This window comes from Macaca mulatta, chromosome 15, assembly GCF_049350105.2.
Source record: "Macaca mulatta isolate MMU2019108-1 chromosome 15, T2T-MMU8v2.0, whole genome shotgun sequence".
NCBI classification, from domain to species: domain Eukaryota; kingdom Metazoa; phylum Chordata; class Mammalia; order Primates; family Cercopithecidae; genus Macaca; species Macaca mulatta.
Genome location: NC_133420.1, coordinates 2,890,215 through 2,905,890, shown reverse-complemented (window position 1 = coordinate 2,905,890; position 15,676 = coordinate 2,890,215). Strand labels below are relative to the sequence as shown.

At 48.9% G+C, this 15,676-nt stretch overlaps 1 long non-coding RNA gene across 1 annotated transcript in view; it reads left to right on the top strand.

The window, feature by feature from the left end:
- LOC144334914 (uncharacterized) overlaps positions 1-15,676 on the top strand; it is a 108,552-nt gene that overhangs the window by 26,823 nt on the left and 66,053 nt on the right. The window contains exon 4 of the long non-coding RNA XR_013405172.1: positions 4,633-4,793. This is a non-coding gene — a long non-coding RNA (uncharacterized LOC144334914). The remainder of the gene's footprint in view (positions 1-4,632; positions 4,794-15,676) is intronic.

Sequence of the window (15,676 nt, the reverse complement as noted above, 5' to 3'; positions counted from 1 at the left end):
GTCTCCCAGTCTGCAACAGGACGTTGACGTGACTTGGCGCCATCGTCCCACTCTGTGTAGATGTCTGAGGATCTGTGCGCAGCTGCTCTGTGAGAATGCGTTGTGATAATGAACTGAGAAACAGTGAACAAACCCTGAATTGGTTAGCACTGGTTCCACGGCCACTTCTGCTGTGGTTGGAGTCATTCATAATAAAGTGTGCTGGACTGCTATGCAGAGCTCTGAATTTCAGAGGCCCTTTAACTTGGCAGCTAACCAGTCGCTTCCTTCAGAAGACATTTGAGTCCCCTTTACCTACCAGGGTGACCCTGGGAGTTTGAAGATGAGTGAGACAAGCCCTCTGTGTCTTGTGGATTTTACTGTCCAGAGGGGAGACAGATGTGGATGGTGAAGGAGGCCCTATCAGAGGTCAGTGCACGTCAGTTTTGTTTCTTCAGCACTTGCTGTGTTCAGGCGGTGCCCCGGGCCATGTGCAGAGCATCTGGGGACCCTGCCCATGGCATCCCAGGCACAGCTAGCATCTGCGCCATCTTCATACTTGGCCTGAGTTTTGGGGAAGTACCGAGGATGGCTTCTGCCTTTGCTGGAGAGAGTTGGAAGTCAGGGCAGCCCTCCACAAGGAGATGATCGCCAGCTGATTCCTCAAGAAAGAGAGGTGGTCCCCACATGGGTAGAGCAGGGCAGCATGTACAGACCTGGGTGTGGGTCTGGGGCATGTGCATCTGAGTGGGTTCTGCTGGGAGACAGCAGGGGTGAGGTGTGAAGGCAGTTGGAATTTACAGGATAAATTATCACTAAGGCGATGCCTGGAAAACATAAAATGGGGACTCTCTGGGGGTAAACGTGGACTTAGGGTGACCCTGGGCGTGGGTGTTTTCAGGCTCTGAAGGCAGAGATTTAGGAAATTGGGGCAGAGCTGAGCCCCAGACGAGGATGAAGACCACCCTTGGGATGTTGAATGAGACAGGGGTGGAAACCCAGTGAATGTCATGGGGGGTCAGTCCAGCAGGCAGGCAGCAGAGGAGACCGGTGTCCTCAAAGGCCCCTTGGGCCTACCTCTCAAAGTGCTGGGATGACAGGCATGAGCCACTGCTCCCTGCTGATACTTTTAAAATTTCTAAGCTACTCTCTCTCATACCCACTCCCGTATTTTTTTTAAAAAACCAGGTTTATGGCTATATTTTTTCCAAGGGAACCAAACAGTTACCTGTTTGAAGTACAAATAACACCGTGTTTAAAAACCGAAAATGCCACTTTGCATAGAAGTTTCCAAATACCCAGTTGGTTTGAGCCTTGCATTGCAGTGTCACTACCTGCTCTTAAATTTCTACCCGATGTATAGATAGCGAGACAGGGACGGCTCGTACATCTTCAGGTTTCAGTTCTACTACCTTGGGCTATATTTTCATTTATTTTGGCACAACTGTGGGTGTGGCAAGCAATGCCAGGGTATTTATTTTGAAGCGTTTCCAATAACAGTTGGGAAGATTTTCACATTTTTAGAATTTTCATAGTAATAGTTATAATTGACAAAGAATTTAAAATTGTGTAGTCATTATTTTGCTTTTTTCTAGATGTGCCCCGAAACAGGGTTGCTAACTATCATTCTACATCACAGGATTAATAACAGTACCCTTTTGGAGCAGATGCCTGTAATCAAGGAATTCTGCCTAGTCAGTTCACTTTAAGCGTGTTTAAAAGGTTGTCTTTATCCTAGTTGGCACCTGTGGCTATAGTTTGTTTTCACTGCTGAAGAATATTCCACGATGGAAGCCGTAATTCATCTGTTTTTCATATCGGTGGACATTTGGATTATTTTGGGAGGGTGTGTATGTCTATTCAGCCTTCATTTTTTCAGGATTTTTTGTAGAAGATAATGTAACAGTGTAACATCCTCTGCTAGAGAGCCAACACGAACCCTGATTACAGCCACACAGACTCTCACACAGACTCTCAGGCCTTGTTACCAACACACAGAACCATTTTCTTAAGTTGAAACACAGTAGCAGAACCTGAAGCCATGTGAACGGTTCCTCCGATCTTACACTTGGAATTCACTTTTTATTACTATGTCTGCTAATTAGGAAGCATATCAATTATACAGAAATCTGAGAATGTAAAATTATACGTTTATAACAGAAAAAACCTTATTTAATAGCCCAGAACACATGGCTATGTTTTTCCCTCATGCCCCACCACTGTTTTCTTTGCTTGAAATGGGAAATGACACTTGAATGCGGTTTTCTAGCGACTGTTAGCCTGGCATAGTTCTTCAGAGACAGAGGATGTAAAGCACATGGAGAATTTCTGTTTGTGGAATGTGATTTCCCGGTCGCCTCATTCAGGCTGTCGCCGCCTTCCCCTCTGGCCGCCTGCATCGTGGGACGTCTGAGAAGGTCCCTGTTTCATCCTCTGGAAATTCTGAAAAGGAAGGAGAGGAGGGTGTGCAGGGTGTGGTGCATTTGTGTTGGTCTTCCAGCTTTTATTTGGAGTCTCCGCTACCTTGGTTCCTGCCTTTATGTCCCTAGCTCGTGGCTTCATCCTTGTGTCTAACTCACAGGCAGACAGATGGAAAGGGAAGTTGTATTCAGCCAACAGCTTGATCTTATTCTCAAGGCTTAAATCGACTGGGTATTTGGAGACTTCTGTGCAAATGGGCATTTTTGGTTTTTAAACACCGTGTCTTATTTGTACTTGAAATGGGGTAACTGGTTCTCTTGGAAAAAATATAGGCATAAAGCTGGTTCTTAAAAAAAAAAAAAAAAAAAAAGGGAGTGGGTGTGAGAGAGCGGCTTAGAAATTACACCAGTAATGGTCGCGAGTGGTGGCTTATGCCTGTAATTCCAGCACTTTGAGAGAAGGAGGCAGGTGGATCCCCTGAGGTTAGGAGTTCGAGACCAGACTGGTGAACATGGTGAAACCCCGTCTGTACTGAAAAGATGAAAATTAGCCGGGCATGGTGGCAGGCACCTGTAATCCCAGCTACTTGGGAGGCTGAGGCAGGAGAATCACTTGTACCCGGGAGGCAGAGGTTGCAGGGAGCCAAGATCGCACCACTGCACTCCACCCTGGGCGACAGAGCAGAAACACCATCTCAAAATAGAAAAAAACCAAAAAACTAAACAAAACAAAAACCCGGTAATGAAAACCTGATTGCATCATCTGTGATGGAGATGGCGGATTATTTCATTTTTAGTGACAGGATGAATTGGATATGTTTGCAGTATTGATTTGACAAGGGAAATGGTGAGAACCAAATGTGCCGCCCAGCTTGGGCCTCGCCGTTGGCAGAAGACCGTGGCGGGCAACAGACTGGAGACTCGGAGACCGAGGGGAGAATTCTCATGCCTTGACGCTGGTGCAGTGTGTGCTTCTGGACTCCTGCTGGAGGGAGCTGCCCCTTTGCCTTGCAGGCTTTGGTGCAGTGGAGACCTTAGGACCTGCCCCTCCTGGCACACCTGTGGGTGTGGCGAGCAGTGCCAGGGCTGAAGCACAGGTGCTGAGCCCGGAACGTGGGACGGGAGAGGCTGCACACGCCGGCAGGAGTCTTCTCCAGCAGCCGGGGGTTTCCGCAAGGGGGCGGGGCGTTGGTTTTCCTCCTTGAATTTGGGTGGAGAGGGTGTCCTGGGGTGCTGTCTGCACTTGTGTTGCTCTGAGGTCAAGTTGTGGCCCCGAGTCCCTGTCCCTCTGCAAAGTGAGGGTTTGCCCATTTTCAGGTCAGATTTCCCTTGGGTCCGGGTCTCTAGGAGTGGGGCGCATTCCAAGGGGGCGTGAGCACGGTGGACGCCCGTGGGCCTCTTCCTCTCCCCTCAGCTCCTGGGCTGTGTGTGAAGAGCTGCCCAGCGGAATCACCCTCCTGCCTGGTGTTTCATTCACCAGAAATCGTTCTCACTGTGGACTCTTGAGTCAAATGTAATCCAGGAATGGAACGTGCTGTTGCTGGATGCCACACACAGCATCAGGAGCTTAGTTGGGGATTATATGATCTCACCCCACACCTTAAAAGTAAAGACTGTAGTTGTCAGGCGTCTGAGCCCAAGCCAAGCCATCGCGTCCCCTGTGACTTGCACGTATATACGCCCAGATGGCCTGAAGTAACTGAAGAATCACAAAAGTGCAAATGCCCTGCCTGGACTTAACTGATAACATTCTACCAGAAATAAGTGAAAATGGCCAGTCCTTGCCTTAAGCGATGATTTTTGTGTGTGTGTGTGAAATTCTTTTTCCAGGCTCATCCTGGCTCAAAAAGCTCCCCCACTGAGCACCTTGTGACCCCCACTCCTGCCCGCCAGAGAACAACCCCCATTTGACTGTAATATTCCTTTACCTAACCAAATCCTATAAAACGGCCCCACACTTAGCTCCCTTCGCTGACTCTTTGGACTCAGCCCGCCTGCACCCAGGTTAAATAAACAGCCATGTTGCGCTCACAAACCCTGTTTGGTGGTCTCTTCACATGGATGTGCATGACAATAGTTAAGGGGATATTGAAGTCTTTGGCAGCTCCAAGAGCCTTTTCAGTTTGTGTCGGGCCATTGTAGGCAGAAGGAAATACTTGCTTAGAGACTCTTACAGAAATGTTCGGTGCAGTGCCATTAACTCATGGAATAAATGTGTAACTTTCCATGGCAGACCTCTGGAAAGAGATGCTCTTTGAGTGCACCCTGGCCTGCTCGCTACAAGAATCGGCCGTGTCACCCCGCTTTCCGTGGGCCTGCAGGTGTGCGTGGTCCATTGCCCTGCACTGTGGCCATGGAAGGGAAGATGATCTGGAATGCTGGCGACAGTTATCGGTGCGTGTTGATGTGTGCTGCTTTCTACAGGGGAGAACATTTCTGTTTAATAAACATCTCATCTCGATGATGACTGCAAGATATTTGAGTCTCATTCAATAGTGTTTCTGGGTTCCTTCTGTTTTTATCTGCTTTCTAGCACTAGGCAAGTGAAGACATGGAAAGTAAAAACCCATCGAACTTGTAGAGACATGGTGTTGTGGAGGAGCAGACTGTAGCCTCTGGCTCTGTTTAAAGATTGTAGTAAACCTCTTACCTGGCACGGTCAGGGTGTAAATTATCTTGTTTAATCGGAATGTGTATGAGTCAAAGCTGGCGCCTGCATTGTGGATGAAATACCAGATTTTAAGGGAACATGTCAATGTGCTGTAAGATACCAACAAAGTTCCTCACTGAGGTTCTGCGCGGGTTCGGAGCAGCTGGGCCTTAGGTCACCAGGGTCGTCTCTGGGAGCAGATGCTCAGTGTGGGCATTAGTCACTTAGCCTTTCCAGAGCCGAGGAGCAGCTCTCTGTGGTGGTTTTTGGAACCTGTATTTTGAGTCAGTTTGTCCCACTTGACTCGAAGTTGCCGCGCGATTTCAGACCTTTGCCTCCACCGTGCGCTCGTTTTCTTGTCCCCTGATAACTGCCTCGGTTGCCCCGGCCTGACATTTGAGCCTCGTCGTTCATGGACACAGGTTCCGTGGTGGGGCAAATGCCGCGACTCCGGCTTGCACAGTTCTGTGACTCTCACCATGGCTTATCACATCACTCCCGGGATCTCCCGTTTAGAGGAAGAGTGTCCCTTTCCTGCAGGCCCTGTGTGGTGTGGAAACCACCCCTACCTACCTTTCTCCTGTTTGAACTGTACCGTGAAGCTATTTCTGTTCTAGTCAACCGTCAGAATTTAAGGAACAGTGATTTATGTAACTTATCACACGCTTCTGAGCAATTCTTTATGAATTTCATTCTGTTGTGAAATTATTGCAGTTTTCATGGCTATGCTGGTCTCATGTTGTGGCCCTTGAAATGAATTCCCTTCCCCATTGTGTGTTAAGGTTGTGCCTGGGAGCTGTTGAGGCCTCACCTCTGCTTAGGGCAGTGGCTTTGCTCTCCTGACAACAGGAAGAATCTTATTTAGAGCACTTCTAATGTAGTTTTTGCTTCCAGACAGAGTTACTTTTTTTCACAGAGACAGCCACTAAAGTCATAAATTATGCTGAGGATGCACACACACGGGTCAGCTGACAGAGTGGAGTCTAGAACAGATCCAAAGATGCAAAAGCAGTTCAGTGGAATTTGAGTCTTTTCAACAAATGGTGCTGGAATTATGGGACAGCCATATGCAAAAGAGTGAAAACAGGGAGAAATTTCTGTATGAAAATTAAGGTGGATCATAGCCCTGAATGTAAAATACCAAACTACAAAACCTGCAGAACAAAGGGAAATTGTGGAGACCTAGGGTGAGAGCTCTTAGCCATACCATGATCCATAATCAAGGAAGAAAACAAGTAGGTAAGACTCATCAAAATTAAACTTCTAATATAAAAGACACCCCTAGGGAATTGAAGAGACACATTTTCGATAGATGGGGAGAAGATGTCTACGAACCATGCAGCCGGCAAAGGACTCGTATCCAGAATGCACAGGACTCCCACGGCTCATGACAGAGAACAAACCACCTGACTTAAAAGCGGAAGAGACCTGAACAGATGCTTCGCTGAGAAGGACGGGAGGATGGCCCGAAAGCATCTGAAATGACCTTCAGCGTGACTGGTTGCACCCAGATGTGCACCGAAGCCGCAGTGAATTTGTTCACACCCCTGCTGGAGCGCCTGACTAAGGTCTTCCGACAGCCCCAGGTGCTGGTGAGGACCGGCAGTCGGGACTCCTGTGCGATGCTGGGGTTCAGCACGGTGCAGACAGCTTGGCGGTTTCTTACAAAACTGAACTCACACAAACGTGGGTCCCAGTGACCCCAATCCTGGGTATTTACCCTAGAGAAACAGAATCTGATGTTTAAGAAAAACTGTGCCCAGATGTTAATAGCGCTGTCTATAGTTGTCCAAAACAGGTTACAATGTGCCACAGCCATATGTGGAATAATAAATACCCAGCAGCCCCGAGGCCTGGCTGTTGATCACAGGACACCCTGGGTGCACCTCCAAGCACGATGCCCAGGAAATTGTGATTTTGCGAGTGTTTTGCCACAACGCTCGCAAAAGATAGACCCGAGTCATGGGAGGACACGGAGAGGGTGGTTGCTGAGAATGGGAGGGTATGCTTATGAGGCCCCGTGAGTGGGTTTGGGGCTGTTGGACTGTTCTGCTTGTGTGATGATGATTATGGGAATATTTGTGCCGAAATTCACAGAACTGAACACTGTCCACTTTACAGTAATTTTTAAAAAGTGGTAATATGCTCATTTTCGGTACTGTTTTTAATGGAAGATGGAGTTTGCAGATGATTTGTCAGGGCAAGCCTGTCTCAAGAGTTTGTAGACGATTCGTTAGGGGCCTATCTCAGGGCCCTTGGGTTGGGTTGGGTTGGGTTGGGTTGGGTTGGGTTGGGTTGGGTTGAGTTGGAAAAGCCTTCTCTGTTGTGGGCAGTAGTACGGGGCGTGGAAAGGATATTGCCAAGGAAACATGTAGAATCCTTTGAGGAAACGTGTATTTCTAACTTGCCATAAGATAGAATTGGAAATTGTAATGGTTTTGTTTTCTAGAGTCTTGGTAGAATAGGGAAGACAGTGTAATAAAAGCTAATTTTGAAATGAAGAATTTTAAAGATTTTCAACAGCAATTGCTCTAGGAAGTCACCCTGGAAATGTTTTTAAAGATGTTCAATAGCAATAGCTCTTGGAAGAGTCACCCTGGAGTTGCTTCTTGAGCATTGGTTTCCTGGCTGTATCTTCCAACTTTCATTTTTAAGTTTTGCTGTGAGTTGGGGATGTGTGGGAATAGCCATCCCAGCCCTGCAGGGGGGTGCATGTGCCCCGAGGCCTGAGGCACTGTTTCAACCTAGCTTGCAACATGGGGACTCTTGTCAGTGGCTGGAGTAAGAGTACCAGCCTGGCAGGCTGGGGGGAGCCCCAGGGTGGTCTGGGCACTGTCCTCCCTGCCTGCAGGATGGCAGCTGGAGGAGCTCGAAGGCTGCCTGCCTCGTGGCTGTCAGCGCAGCAGCCCCTCCTGGCCCTGGAGCAATCTTTGGGTCCATGAGTCTCTGCACCAGGACTTGCCTCCTGGGACCTCCGCCACTGTCCTGAGGGCCCTGGTGCCACTTTCCCGGTGGGACCCAAGCCTCAGGCAGCTGCGACCCCAGATTCGGTTGCTTTCCCTGCCGTCTCATTGCAGCACGAGTGCTCATCTCACTCAATGTAGAACCTCAGGTTCCTTCAAGATCCCCAGAGATGGAATCTCCCAATTTAACAAGATAGTTGGTGACAAGATTTGAGCGGCACTGATTTAACTCAGCTTCCAGAGTTTAAGTTCCCAAGACACAGTCCTGCTCCTTCCCTGGCCTCATCCTGTGTGGCTGGTGTGGATGCGGGGTTTCCGGAGGGTGGGGCTGTGGCAGGTCAGCAGCCAGGGGGATGGCTCATTATTGATCGCTCAATGCCTTGAGGATAACTAGGATTAATGACCTTTATAGGGCTGTAGGTTTGGAGTATATATATATGTGTGTGTATATATATACATATTTAAACGAGGTGGACACGGTTATCACTGCATTTTTCTGACATGAAACTTGGAGAGCAGAGGGTTTAGGAAACTCCTGAAGCCGCACTGTCAGCGGGACTCGGGCGGTCTGGCCTTAGACCCTGCACTGTTTGCCCCTCACCACGCTGTCAGCAGATCCGGGTGGTCTGGCCTTAGAACTCACGCTGGTCGCCCCTCCCTGCCACGTTGTGGGGTTTTTCCTGCTTCTGGGCAGCATTTGATAGCTTGTGAAACAAGACCAAGACTTACTATGAGTGGATTTGCCATTATCTGAGATCCAGAACGTTTCCTGGACCTGGCGTTGCCGATGTCACGTAAGGGAAGGTAAAAACATTTTCATTGTGGTCACTGGGGCTCCGGAAATGGTATTTTTCCCAGTGAAAGTTTACTCATAAAAATCTATTAACTCAATACTATGTGAACAGGAAGAAATGTGTTGGGCTCTAGTTAAATGTCTCAGAGCCACAGAAGTAAATGAGGGCACCTTCCGAGCACAGCCTCCCGGAAGAGACCAAGGACGTTTGTCTGGAGGGTTTGCCATGAAGCAGGACTTGGGCAGGGCTGGTCTGCCTAGGGAGGCCTCTGCCATGATGTAGGTTAGTTGAAGTAGTTGACGGGTGGTGGCTTGAGGTCGGTGGTCCCCGAGGAAGCCCCTAGCAAGGCCGGTTTCCGTGGGATGGAAAACTGCCGTTCAGTGGCTGTAATCTTGGCTTCACGGGTCTGACATACAATCCTGCCCTCGGATACTTGGATCCCAGCCAGGGCAGATGGCCCTGAAAGGACATTCGGACTGTGATGGCTGCACCCATTCTCAGCATCTGTAGGGTCTCCTATGTATGTCTGTGTTTCCATTTTCTTTTAGCACAATTTCTCCCAGTGAAGTCGTGAGAAATAGAAGGAAAGGTGGAATGAAGATGTGATTGAGGAAAGTGTGGTGTGGTCTTCGACCTTATTTTGCCTTGGTTGGTGCTCAAGAACTCCACCTGACCTCAGAGCTGAGCGTTTCTGCCAGGAAGTCCTGCCTTTTATCCTACCTCGAGGCCTGTTGAGACACTCCAAGAAGCTTCGTTAACAAATTGCCTTTTCCTTTTACAGCAGTTGGATATATTTGCAGCAAAACAAAGGAATAACCCCCCAATATGGTGATGAAATGCATTTAAGTATAGATAGCATTCAGTCTTGAAGGGCCTGAGATTTTAATCATCTTTGGGTCATGTAACAAGTGGTGTTGGTGATTAAAATCTCCTGACAGCTTTGTTCTGCCACGTTCCTCAGTTTTGAATGATGATCTTCCTGGTGTTGTACCTTGGGAGGGGCGTTTGTGTCAGTAGAGAGCAGAGTGGTGGTTCCCAGAGGCTGCGAAAGGACAGAGGTGAGGCCCCTGAAGGACACTGGTCTTCCTGGTTTAGGGGTTTGGGGCTCAGCCACCTTCCTGTGTCCGTGTAAATTATACCCAGGATCATTTTCACTCGCCCCACTTTAGTTGAGTATTGGAGCTTCAGGATATGTGTGCCCACGTCACCTGGGCCGTGATCCTGGAGTTGGGTGAGACTGATTCCCGGGTTTATAGAATTACTCTGGGATTATTGAAAACAGAAGCACTTAAGGCATTCATAATGCTATTTCCTGAACGTAATTTATGTTCAGTTCTTCAGAAACATTTATCTGAGGAAGCATCTATAATTTTTGTTTTCTGCCACTCAGTGCTAGAAAGAATTGTGCAACACTCAAGTGAGTGGCATTATTCCTCTCCCTCCACCATGCAAGCAAGATTAAAGGTACCTCTGGCTCCCCTCAATCTTCTCATCTGCAGGGTGCCTGGCGTGGCAGTGTGCTGCCTTCCGTCTTCTTTTTGGGGAGAATTAGTTGTGTTTGTGTGTGCTGCTCAGCTCAGCCTCGTGCAGTTGTGTGGGTGAGGAGCTTGGATGCTAGGTGACCCTCCCAGGCCTGCCTCCCACCTCCCTAGGCCTTGTTCTAAACTGACAGATAAACAGTGTGTTTTGGAAGAGGACAGCAGCAGGGCAGGAGAGAGTTTGTTCAGACTTTCTCCTTGCACTGACGTTTGAGCCTTCATCCAGCCTGGGCACTTTTACAGAGCTGCGTTTGTGTGTTGCAAACCATTCCCTCCCAGTAACCGTGCTTTCAGAGGTTTGGAAATGTGACTTAACTCATCTTCAATTTAAAGCATACTATCAAATTTTAGTGTTGAAACTGATGTATTTTATGGCCTTTATTTGATTTCTCTTGATTTTTTTTCCCATATGAGACAGGGCATCTTAAGGGAGACAGCCTGGTGTTGGCCGCCTTTCCTAAGGATGGAAGTGAATTCTGAAAGCCCTTTATGTAGGCAGCGAAGGCCTCTTTTATTTTGGCCTAGTCAGGTATATAATTCTTTTTCTCTTTGGTTTTTTTGAGACAGGCAAAAAAACCTTTTTGTTGCCCAGGCAGTGGTGTGAGCACAGCTTACTACAGCCTCAACCTCCCAGGCTCAAGTGATCTTCCTGCCTCAGTCTCCTGAGTAGCCAGGACCCACAGGCACATGTTCCATGTGTCCCCATGCCTGACTTAGTTTTGTATTTTTTGTAGAGATGGAGTTTTGCAATGTTGCCCAGGCTGGACTTGAACTCCTGGACTTAAGCAGTCCAGCTGTCTCAGCCAACCAAAGTACTGAGATCACAGGCATGAGCCACCGTGCCTGGCCAAGTGTGTTTCTAATTTCAAAATTAAGAGGACACCCATCCAGTTAATTACATCTCTATTGGAACATGCTGCTTATAGTGCATTAGGAAAAATCATCCAGAACTTGGAAAAGGAGCTGGACAGACACAGCCCTTCGAGGTTGTCCGATGAACCCCTGGGGTCTTTAACTATCTGGAGGGATGTACCATGTCAGACTCACTGTTGTCGACCGGCTGAAGCCCAGGTTTCATGAGGTTATGTGTCAGCTTGTAGTACTTTCTCTGGCAGAGATGCGAGTGACTTCTGCTCAGTGACAGGCTCATCTCAGGGACTTCATGGCCTGAGGGACGGCAGCCTGTTTGAGCTGATCGAGCAATCTCGCACTACCCTTATTTTCTGAAACGCCTATGAGTGACTTCTCACACGGTCTTTGAAGCGGCTTCATGCCCGCGCTCCTTGGTAATGATCGAATGCTTTTTTTGACCCCTCATCCCTTTCTTTGGGGTGTTCCAGTCTCAGTTCTCATGATGTGTTCTGCTTCTGCAGGAATTTCTGAAGCTGCTGACTGTAGAAAGCACTGAGGAGGCTGTGCTCCCACCCCTGTGAGCCTTCCAGGCATCATCCTCTCCCCTTGGTGAGGCAGCGTCCATGACACACCGAGGAGGCTGTGCTCCTGTCCCCCGTGAGCTTTCCAGGCATCCTCGTCTCCCCTCCAGGAGGACAGGAGGAACCTTTCAAACCCTTCTTAAACTTGTTTTCATGTCTTTGTTTTAACAGTTTTCTTTGCATCGTCTCCCTTATCCAGAAGTGAGGGTGAACGCTGAGTTATTCACGGGAGTCAAGAAACCACACGCAGCCCAAAGTGACGTTTGTTTCCCTGAAATGATTTGTGTGTGTTCACCTTAAAATGCAACTCAGTAAAACAGGTGTGTTTTGAGGAATGACTTTAAATTACGTAGGTAAAAATGTGACAGTTAAATTTCATCATCTGTGTGGGTGTCCACAACCCCCTTCTGTGATTGCGTGTGAGTTTGTGACTTGTGGTTATTTTTGAAGAAAGAAAATCTGTTGTTGAGGACTTCAGATGGTGTGCTGGGATTGTGTAGGGTGGACATCGGGGGCTTCAGTGTGTGGCTTCCTTGAAGAGGTTCAAATTAAGGCTGAGAGTCCCTACTCCAAAATGCTCCAAAACCTGAAACATTCTGAGCTTCCTCATGACACTCGAAGGAAATGCTCTTTAGAGCACTTTGGATTTCAGGCTGGGGATGGTCAACTGGAAAGTGAAATATTGCAAGACCCTTCTGGCCCCAGGAGCTTGGATAAGGACATGGAGGGGGCCTGTGCCAGGTATCCCTGGAGTGCAAGGCAGCCTGGGCTCTCTGAACTGGTTTTTTGTAGGAGCCACAGAAGGGAAAAGAGGGTCAAAGTGGCCACGCCTGGCTCCTGAGAAGGCTGGACCAGAAGGAGGTGGATGCGCGGAGGACAGCAGTTGAGTCCCCAGCGTCCGGGACTCCTGTCCCTGGTGGAGTTGAGAGCCTCCTCTAGTTGTGGCCTCTCCGCTGTCAGCAGCCACTGAGGCCTGAAGGGAGAGGGGGCTGAGGAGAGGAGGAAGGATAGGCCTGCTTCTGGAGAGGGCCAGCATCGGCCTGTGCTAGCCTCGTTTGTTACTCCTGCGTCCAGTGTGCACGGCCGTGCCTCGTGGTGTAGCGGTTCCCGGGATGCACAGCGCTCTTGTCTGCAGTAACGTCTTTGTCTCCGACCCTTGGAGGCAAGTTACCTTTTTCTCCAGTGAAAAGAGGTAGAAAATCTTACAGAAATGCATTTGCTCTAATGTCTGTTTTCCGATAAGACATGGTCGCTTAGGCTAAATCTTTGTGAGGTCAAGACAGGAGGATCACTTGAGGCCAAGGGGTTGAAGACCAGCCTGGACATCATAGCAAGACCCCATCTGTATAACAGAAGTTAGCTGAGTGTGGTGGTGCGTGCCTGTGGTCCCTGGTACTCTGGAGGCTGAGGTGGGAAGATCACTTAAGGCTACAGTGAGCTGCTATTGCTCCACTGTACTCCAATCTTGGCGACAGAGCCAAGACCCTGTCTCAGAAAGAAAAGTTAAAAAAAATCCAGAAATGTCATTTTCTTTTAAAATCATCCCAAAAGAAAAATCGTTTTTTTCTAAGAATGTAAAGGGTAACTGATACGATTCTTTCCTTGCATTGTTTCTCCTTTTCGAATATTTACAGTAGTCCGTCCACATCGTCTCTCATCTCATTACAAAGCAGCAGGTGTCTTTGAGGTTAGTGGTGTCTCTCTGTGTCGCACCTTGGAGAACAGCCAGCATGAAACCTCTTACCACGATCGTGCACATCGTTTGTAGTCCCAATTAAAATCCTCTCCAGAGACGCCTGTGCTGCTTATTATAGCAGAACTTTGGTTGTGCTGAAATGTGCATTCAGCTAATGGTTTTAAGTTCATATCTGAGATGATGCTGTATAATTCCTGAAGCATATGGGATCAGTAATGATTGAAGATAATTCTGGCTGGTGTCATTTGGAGGATATTTTTCACTTCAAGTTAAAACTTCCTTCGCGATAGTCATTTTGGGATTCATTTAACTATGTGCTTTATTTCATAGCTCAAATTTTCATTAGTCATTTCATAGCATAGGATTTTGAAAGCAGATTTGGCAAAACCTTTCTAACAAAATGTTTGCTTATGATGTCCCAAGGAACAGCACTCAGAATTGCTGGTAACTGTGGTACATTTTAAGGCTGATGATAGAAGTCACTTGAATGGTAAGGGCTGCTTTGTGAGGCAGATGGGGTTTGAATCCCGACCCTCCTGATATGCAAGCCCTGACCGTGGCCTTCTCTCCTCTCCCCTGGGAGATGGGAAGGTGCCAGCATCTACCTCACAGGCCGTCCTGAGAACCTGGGACTAAGGGCTTGTGTTCCTCTTGCAGGTGGCACAGACGTGGGGGCTTGACGATACACACACTGCAGGCTGCCAGTGTCAGGGTAATCCAGTTTTAGTCATAAAGGTGGGATTTGCTTTGCTCCCCTGCAGACCAGGTGCGGTGCTGCTGTTGTAGCAGGTGTGTGGATCCTCTTGGGTGGTCCTCAGGTGGACAAGGAGTCACCGATTCGGATTCCCAGTGTTAGATGTGAGGGGACCATGGACCTCATGTGTTCAGAGGGGAGGAGTAAAAAGCTTCCCTTGTATTTCCAGAACTGTCTATCCCAGGAATGCCAAACCACTGGCTTTCACCTGACGCTGTCGTAGGTGACACTGTCTGGAAATGAGGACTCATGTTCCGCATACTTGAGCCAGTACCCGTCTCCCTCCAGGGCCGTGGCCCAGCCCTCCTCATTTCGCTGGGTTGCCAGCCTGGGGATCTGTAAGCCCAGTGACGTCTCCGGTCTCGGCCCCCGCTCCCCCTGGGGACAGGAGGTGGCTTCAGGAGGCTGGTGATGAATGCCTGAATGAAGCCGACTTGTGAGTGCAGTTCTGTCTAAGGGCCTCCCCGCGTGTTAGATGTCAGTAAATGACACCTGTGTGTGGATCTCATGTGATGAGAGAAACAGTGGGGGAAACCAAAGCTTGTGGAGTCTACAGGTTCTGAACTTGGAGGTGTGTGCACCTGTGTACTTGGTGAGGGGTGTGACGTCCGGAATGAGTGTGCACGTGTGTCACGTTTGTGCGTGTGTGGTTGAGTGTATTTAGCAGGTGTGGGTGGAGTGAGCATGTTCATGTGTGTCGTATGTATTTGAGGGTGTGTGTGGAGTGTGTACACGCATCATATTTGGTGAGTGTATTTGAGGGTGTGTATGGAGTACATACATGCGTTTGCGTGTATACTATTGGGTGAAGCGGTGGCATGTGTGGAGTAAGCATGCACACGTGTATGCTGTGTGTGGGGTTTCTAAGTGGTCCTCCCCTGAGCCTGCTCCTGGGCCCTGCTGTCCTGGCAGCTTTACAGTTTGGTGCGTGTTTGATTCCGGAAGATTCTGGAACCAAATTCTGAAGCTGTGATCACAAACTTGCAGCCCTGGAGGACGCTGGCCCGTGGAGCCGGCACGAGGGTCTCTGTGCTGGCCTCTCCCTGGGCTCTGTCCACAGAAGAGCATGTCCGATGATTGAGCTGTGCGGGTCTGTGGCTCCCCAGCCTCGAGTCAGCCCTCGGTTCTGTCCCACCTCTGTTTTTCTTGCTGAGGGGCTCCGGGAAGTGGTGCCTGGGATGGCGTTTTCACCCTGGGGTTGCTTCGCCAGCTGCCCAGGTGCTGGCTGCCTGAGACCTGCTGCCGTCCTGGGTGGACGGGGCTGTCGCGGGGACATCCCTGAGCACCCGCGGGAAGGCAGGTTTAGGAAGTGCCAGAGGTGAGTGGCTTCCTCTCACACTTGATTTTCTGGAAAGTTCTGGGTCTCCTGTTTTTCCCTAAGGGAAGTTAGAAACTGAGTTTCTCTTGAGGGGAACGTCTTTGCAGAGTCTGCTGTTTGAATGTTCCCCA